Below are 7,768 nucleotides of genomic sequence, written 5' to 3'. Positions count from 1 at the left end.
AAAAATAAGAAAAGTGCTCTTAGAGCTATAGGTTTGAAGCTTGCCACATCTCAGCAATACACAGAAATAAAGTTAGCGTAAATGAATCTGTGCATGCATTTTTCTTAATCATGATATCATAAGTAAACGACTGCAGTCAAAGATCATAACATGTATGTACCACATCTACAACTCATCATCATCAAAGGTTGTAGTGACCCGCTCTTTTATCAGTATTTTAATTACAGTATTGTGTGTTAAATTTTCTATCTGCCAGTAATTGAAGCGTTTTATGTTTTCATCTATGTTTATGAATTTCGTATTTTGGAGACAGAGTCACTACACTAGCAAGTATGCAATTATTTATCTTCGCGTGTTTAAGACCGCGATAAGAATCTTTGAGTCGATGAATAATTATTATTCAAAGGTTGTAATACCCCAGATTTTCGATCCTAGGTTTCACATGATCCTATTGATATTACTACGATATGATAGATCCCAGATTCCCGGTTAAAAAGAATAATTATCCTAGCGATGATTTAATGAGTCTTGATGCCTAGGTTTTCTCTTAAGAAAGTCGGTAAATAAGAAGATGATTATTTTTATTTTTCCGTGTGTTGTTGTTTTCAATAAATAGGTATATTTATTTTCATTTCAAAGTATGAAAAGCAAAGTGCATATTTATTTCTAATACGAGTTTGTTTTAGTTCGGGTTTGAGCGATTACGGGCCGTATAGAGGGCCAAGGGTGGGCCGATTTTTAGAGAGGCTTGGGCCGATTTTAAGGCCCTATTTTAGAGCCCAAATGCAGCCCATTTCAGCCCCAAAGCCCATTTACACATCAGCCACCTTTCTAAATTCAAAAGGGGACAAGAACCATCATGACTTGGCATTGGAACTACCAAATTGCATGCCACAAGGTACCTTCCATTGGTGGCAGCCACCCCCACCATATCATACCCCAAATTTTCGTGCATAGCCTCCCCAAAAGCAAGAGTGGCTGCAAACTTCTCCCATTCCATTCATTTTCACTCCAAGAAAGTGCTAAGGCAAGAAAGTGCTCTCACTCTCTTCTCCCCTCTCCATTTTCGTCCCTCCACATCTCCCCCACTCCCAAGACTCTTCTCCCACCATTATCACACTCCATAGAAGCCCTTGAAGCCCCAAGAGGAGTATCAAAGCAAGGGAGAGCATGGGAAAACTAGGGCGTAAAGTTAGAGTGAAGGTTGTGCTTCGAGGGTGAGTTTTCTTTTGTCTTCTCAACTGAAAATACTTTAAGACCACGGATTTTTACACATATGTGTGCTATATTTTGTGAGGATATGTTTTATGGTCTTGGATGTTTATTTTGGTAGAGTTTATTGGGTGAAAAATCGTGCATGAGGTAAAGCTGCGAATCTGCCATAAGCACACTGCTCCGGCAGTATTTTGCAAGGCGATTTCAGCCGTCCAAACGGTGCCCAAAAATTCCCAACTTAATTATGTATCATATTTTATATGTTTTCGACACTATGGTATATTTTCAGAATTTTTAGAGCTCTTATGATTTATTTATGAATTGTTAAACATCACTGCCCGTCTGGAATGCATTTCTGGTAAATAATCTTTGGGAGGCCATACGTCACGTTTCAATCGGTAAAACCCTTTGAAACATTAATATGATACTCTAGACTCCCTTAGCTTTCGTTTGAAACTGGTCTCACTATTTTTGGATGAGGGAAATGCCCGGTATAATTCTTTGAAGTCTAGTTCTTATTCTGTGTATCCTCCAGTAGGTTTTACAAACCTATGAATTTGAGGTGGCAAAGGCCAACCTAAATCTTTGATTCTCAAGCCCATTTTTATATTAAATATCCATTGACATGTTGGGAACTTATTTGTTCATTTGTAGAATTTTTGGTAAAGCCTAAAGTGGTTTTTCTGAATTAAACTTTGAATCTGCCGAACTTGAACTCTTTTTGTGCACTGAACTTTGCATGTTAATATCTCCTAAACCATGAATCTTCTTGGGGTAAATTCAACTGGAGAGTGTCATACTCTCCCCCTAGTTTTCAGATTGACCCTTGGAGTTCCCAGTGGCCTTTTGTAATGGGAGATATGAATTTTTAAAGAAGGCCCATTGACTTGGTTCTAATCTGGAAATCTGAAATTTCCAGATTTTTGCTTGTTAAGTACCCATCTTTGAGTGGGCATATCTTGCTCGTTTGAACTCTGTTTCATTCGATTCAAATTGGAGAATGATCCTTGAAATGTCTAGTTTCCAGAATGTCCTTTGGAGCCTCATTTAGAGATCCGAGGCAGAATTGGTGTCTGTTGCAAAACAGCCCCTTAAGAGCTCAAGTTGTTGAATTATTTTCTAAGTTTGAAAGTTGGTTTTAAAGGATGTTTCATGAAATATTATGTATATGTGCATGACGAGTTTGGGATATGTTTTGTGCAAAGTTTTCATGAAAATGAGTGAGTTAACCTAGATAAGGCATCAAGATAAGCTAACGTATGTAAAATGCATAATCCCTAGTTCGATTTTGCGTTGTAAGTCCGGGAATAGGTTGACCTAGAGATCCCAAGTAGACAACGGTTTTTGTTATCCATGATATGTGCTCAGAGTTAAGAACTCGTCTTGTAGGAATTGGTTCACAGGACGGTACCACCGCTTAAGATCACCTCTCTTCTACACTGAGGATCAGGTGGGCATTACTTTCACTATACGTATATAGAGATCCCCTGCGTGGCGTAGGCCTCTTATACAGATAAATGCATGAGATGATTTAACTGTTAATTTCAGTTTTATATGTCTATCAAACGAGTTTAATGCTACCTTTGAACAAGTTATTTCGTTACAAAATCTTTGAATTAAAGTTATTTCAAGTATTGTCTTGCCATAAAATGTTTCAGTTTTAGTATGATATCTATATGCTTTGGCTTTGCCAATGATGTAATCGAATTCGGGTCTTGAGCAGTTGATAGCTATCCTGCCTTGACTAGTGTACACCAATGACCGTGAGTCATCTAGCGGGTTGGCCGGTCAAGTGTTCGTGAGAGGTGGCCACCTCTCCGACACACAGTTCCAGATATGATAGAATACAAGAGAACTTAGTCTGATCAGACGAACTTTAAGAACCACAAATGAATTTAGTAAGCTTGGGCCTATTTAGCTAAAACTCCCTTGTTGTACTGTTTATAATGGCATGACAATTTACAGTTTCACGAAGCATGTTTATACGTTTATTTAGGCATACGTGCCCACTGAGTGCTTTTTGTACTCAGCCCTGCATATATTTCTAAATGTGCAGGTTGAGCAGTGGCTGATGGAGATGAAGTGAAGAGCGGAGCTTTTGTCATAAGTTAAATGAATGAACTCTTGGATACATGTCTTCATACATGTAATCAGATTTTGTTATTCCGCTGCGTACTCTTAGGTTTTATGTTCTTTCAGTTAAGCCAGTTTTATTTCTGAACCTACAAGGCTGTTCGAGTCTTGTGACTAAACATCAGGTGTATTATAAATTTTCCCTTCTTTAAATAAATTTTAGTTCGATCCTCTATTATTTGTTCACCCCCTTTCTATCGTCGTCGATAACTGTGTCCTTAGTTACGATTTCCTGGCTTAATTATCCTTAATTAAGTCCGGTCATGACAGAAACTCCCTTTCTATTGCCGTCGATAACTGTGTCCCTTCGTCGCGGTTTCCCGGCTTAGTTATCCTTAATTAAGTCAAGTAGGGTCCGTGACAGAGTGGTATCAGAGCAGTTCGTTTGCTCTGAATCCAAGAGTTACCCAGTTAGTCCTGAATTTTATATTAGTTTGGAAGAGTCAGTCGACAAAAGCTCAGCACTTCATCGCATCGTCACGCTCAACAAGAAAGAAAGAGGTAATAATTTACGAACGTTGAAAGTTCACGTTTCATACGAATGTGTTGATGCTTACTTTTCAAGGTTTATGCTTTATTAATTGATTTGATATCTCAATGAACTTAGATGCGTTAAGAATGCATGATCACTGTTACGAGAAGAACAGTAGAAACTAGAAACTCAGTTATCTTTCACTATAGCCATAGTGAAGAGCCAAGAAAGAGGAAGAAAATCAAATGTCACTTGAAGCGACACGAGAATCCAATGAGAAGGTATGCAATAAGATGAAAGGAAGAGTGTCACACACGAGTAAGTGACACGGGCATAGTTCATTATTCGGGCTGTTCACACGTGACAGAATACCGAACCAACTATTGCCTTACCCGACCAGAACTTAGTTGAGACATTGCTCATAGCGATGAGAGTGACTTATGCAATTAGCTAGCAGTGGTGTGATGAGCTAATACTCATTTCAAACCCCTCAATTATCACCAGTTACGACATGAAGAGAACCTTCATGATTTATGTTCGAATTTCAAAGCTAGGCTCACAAGGGGTTATAACGCTTTGTGCATGATTCTTTAATATTGCGATTAGAACTATTAGCTTACAGTTTTAGATACTCGAAACCTTTCTGATTAAAGTTACCTATTACATTACACGTGAGCATAATTTAGAACTCCTATTAATTACGATCACCTACTATGAATCGGAAAGATGAGATGTGACATGGGTAACTAGAAGTTACCAACCTTTATCATCGACTAGAAAATCGGCGCAAGTGCATAAGATGGGAGAAGTTCCCGAAAATGATTCAGAGGTAAATAGAGCTAGGGACATCAATAGCGGTTTGACGCATACATTAAGGGATTGAGACCCTAATGAGACTCTAAGGGTATACTCAGGAAAAGTATACATACTTTAGCCTATCAGAGACATCGCCCTTGTTAGAACATCTTGGATTAGACGTTCAGTTTAGTAAGAAAAATGAAAGTGTTGACTAAGATCATTACATGCCTTAGTACTATGTGAGGTGACCCATATCCTATAAGATGCTCAGAGAAGCAAAATCCATTTTTGTGGGAGATTGATGATTCGAAAGGTCCCTCGCAAGGGCACGAGTATACTTCAAAATATACGATTACATACAAGCGCTATGTGAATGAATGCTAAGTACTAGAAGTCCCACATTAAGATCATTTAGAGGAAGTTTGTTAAGTAAGCTCGATTACAGTTGAGAAGTCTTACTTTGCTATAGAAGATTTTAAGGAAGGATGTTGATTTAGAAACCAGACTTCAAGCTTGAGAATCTTCCAAACATTCTCAAGGATAGGTTTTAGATGTTAAGGAGAAAGTAGAGATTTTATACCAAAAGTACCTTTTGCAGCCAATGATCAAGACCTACCAAGTTCGGAAAAGTATTTCCATGTGACTGAGAAGTAATTGTGTTGGACCTGGCCAGTCCACATGACCAAAATCTCAGTAGTCGTCATATATGGGTCTCTACACCTATATATGTAAAACCTTCATCTGAAAAGCCAAACGGGTTCAGACTATTAGGTCATTTCGTTTCGACCTTTTAGTCAATTCATTTCTACCCTATGGTTATTCATTTCAATTGTTTGGCAAATTATTGGAACACTTTGCCCAATTGCCATTTGTGATTTGAATCATTGCGATCTACTAACTGTTGGTAGATTTTCTGTGACCCAAAGACAAGCAAGTATTCACTAGATTAAATCAGTCCGACACGAATGCCTCGACTCAAGGGTCAAGCATGTGATACATTTAGACCACCTCGTATGTTTTTAGTAGGACGTTATTTGTGTATTTCGGAAACGATGATTGATCCGATGCTTATGTATGCCCCTATGTTGGCTTAGTTGTTTTGACTGGTACTAAAACACTGGTCCAATGGACGTAACGTGACTAAGTTCTTTTGTGATGATTTTGCTAGACTGCCAGTCCATCACGTGTATTACCTGGATAGTTCAGTAGATCCTGATTCGAATGTTGATGTAAAAGTCCTCATCAAGGCAATTTTCCATAACTATTTAGTAACCTCATCGATCTTTTGCGACAAGCTACTTCCGCCATATTTTACTCATATGTTAGCATGAGAAAGAGTATGAGCGAGTTTTGAGAACCAAGAAACCGGTTGTAGATTTGATGATATGCGTCTGAACGTTTTTCATAATGTCGTAACGACTATATGTCCACTCATCGGAATGCCACCAAGACGAGGGCATCCGAGAAGAGGGAGAGGAATTCCCCGAGATGATTAAGGAGGTCCAGTACCAGGGCCAGAACAAATTACAGCCCCACCATCCATATAACCAGAAGGTAGAATAGAGGAATTATTTCACGACGAAACCCACCTGCCTTCAGTAGGACAGGAGATCCAGCAAAAGCTGATACTTGGGTAAGAGCTATTGAGTGCATTTTCAATTTCATTTGCGTTGTACAGACCAGGAAGGAAAGCACAGAGAAAAACGATGACAGTTGAACAATTAGAAATTTTACGCGGGATCATTCTAAAACAAAGATATATGATAAGTATATACCCCATGGCTATCGCAAGAAGAAGGAAATTGGATTTTTCAGTCTAAAGTAGGGAATAATGACCATTACTCAATACAACACGATGTTCTGTGATATGACGAGATATGCGCCAGAGCAAGTACACACGGAGTAAAAGATGGCTGAAATTTTTGTGCCGGTCAAAGGCACGAGATCCGGATGGCTTTGGCAAACCATTGGGGATTATCTTACACAGAATCGCATAGCAGAGCGATGGACATGGAGGCAACAACGCCAAGAGCAAGACCAGTAACAATGCCTATGCCAACATCTCCACATAACTAAGATCTTAGTGGTTGCCAATCGAGATTTGCAATCTTGAAGAAGAGAGGTATCCCAATAGATAGACTTGCACCACAAGATCTTGCCTTATCCCAAAGAGCATAGTGACGACTAGGATGACTCAGTTTGTCATTAGTTATCAACCACTAGGAAGTGATACTTTTACAATTAGAAGGATACACTAAGCGTCAAACTATCTTTTGACTTTAGATCGGTAGAAACAAAGCTGCTTCTGGAGTCTCGAGCGGAGAGCCGGAACAATTACTGTGTATGACGAAGTTTTCGATCGAATGTCAAAGTATGTTCCGCGAGGGTGGACACCATTGAGAAACGCATAAAGGGGTTTGGAAACGAATTATGTCATGAGATATTGAATTTCCCTAACAAGCCAAACAGATAAGAGATAACCAACAAAGGATCATGTCCTGCCCAAAGTATGACAAGAACCCTAGAAGATGCTGCAATAATGGAAGAGTGAAAGTGAAGGTTGCTACACAGTAGCCAGAAGGGCATTTTGCAAACCGTTGTTTAAATAAGGAAAAGAGACGGGCCTATGCTGAACTTGCTTGTCCAGGCTCCGTATATGCAAGCGATCCATGCCTTGCCCCAACCAAACAGTAGTAACCACACTAGCAGCATCAGAGACAGCAACGACAACATGTACGACCCCGTCACGTTAGAAAGCCACGGAAAGCTGGAAAGAAAGAAGCTAATAAGTCCCCGTGGGATTAACATGGGAAGGAGAAAGTCTGTCGTCTCCGCCCAGCGAACGACAAAAAAAAAGGGGGGAGGGTGAGAATTTAGCAAAGAAACACTTAAGAAAAAGTATCCTATATTGATCATTTGTCGAGAATAGATGGCATTTTAGCGGCTCAGAGGATCGAGTGCATTCTCAAAGATATACTTGAGACTTGGATACCACTTACTAAATTTTTTGACCAGAAGATGTACCTAAGAAAGCCTTCACAACCAGATTGGCCATTATGAGTTCGTAGTGGTGCCTTTCGGATTGATCAATGCACCAATTCGTCTTAGTTTTCATAGATGATGACTCGACCTACTCGAAGAACGAGAAAG

Source organism: Salvia miltiorrhiza, chromosome 1 (assembly GCF_028751815.1).
Source record: "Salvia miltiorrhiza cultivar Shanhuang (shh) chromosome 1, IMPLAD_Smil_shh, whole genome shotgun sequence".
Taxonomy (NCBI): Eukaryota; Viridiplantae; Streptophyta; class Magnoliopsida; order Lamiales; family Lamiaceae; genus Salvia; species Salvia miltiorrhiza.
Note: the sequence above shows the minus strand (reverse complement) of the source record.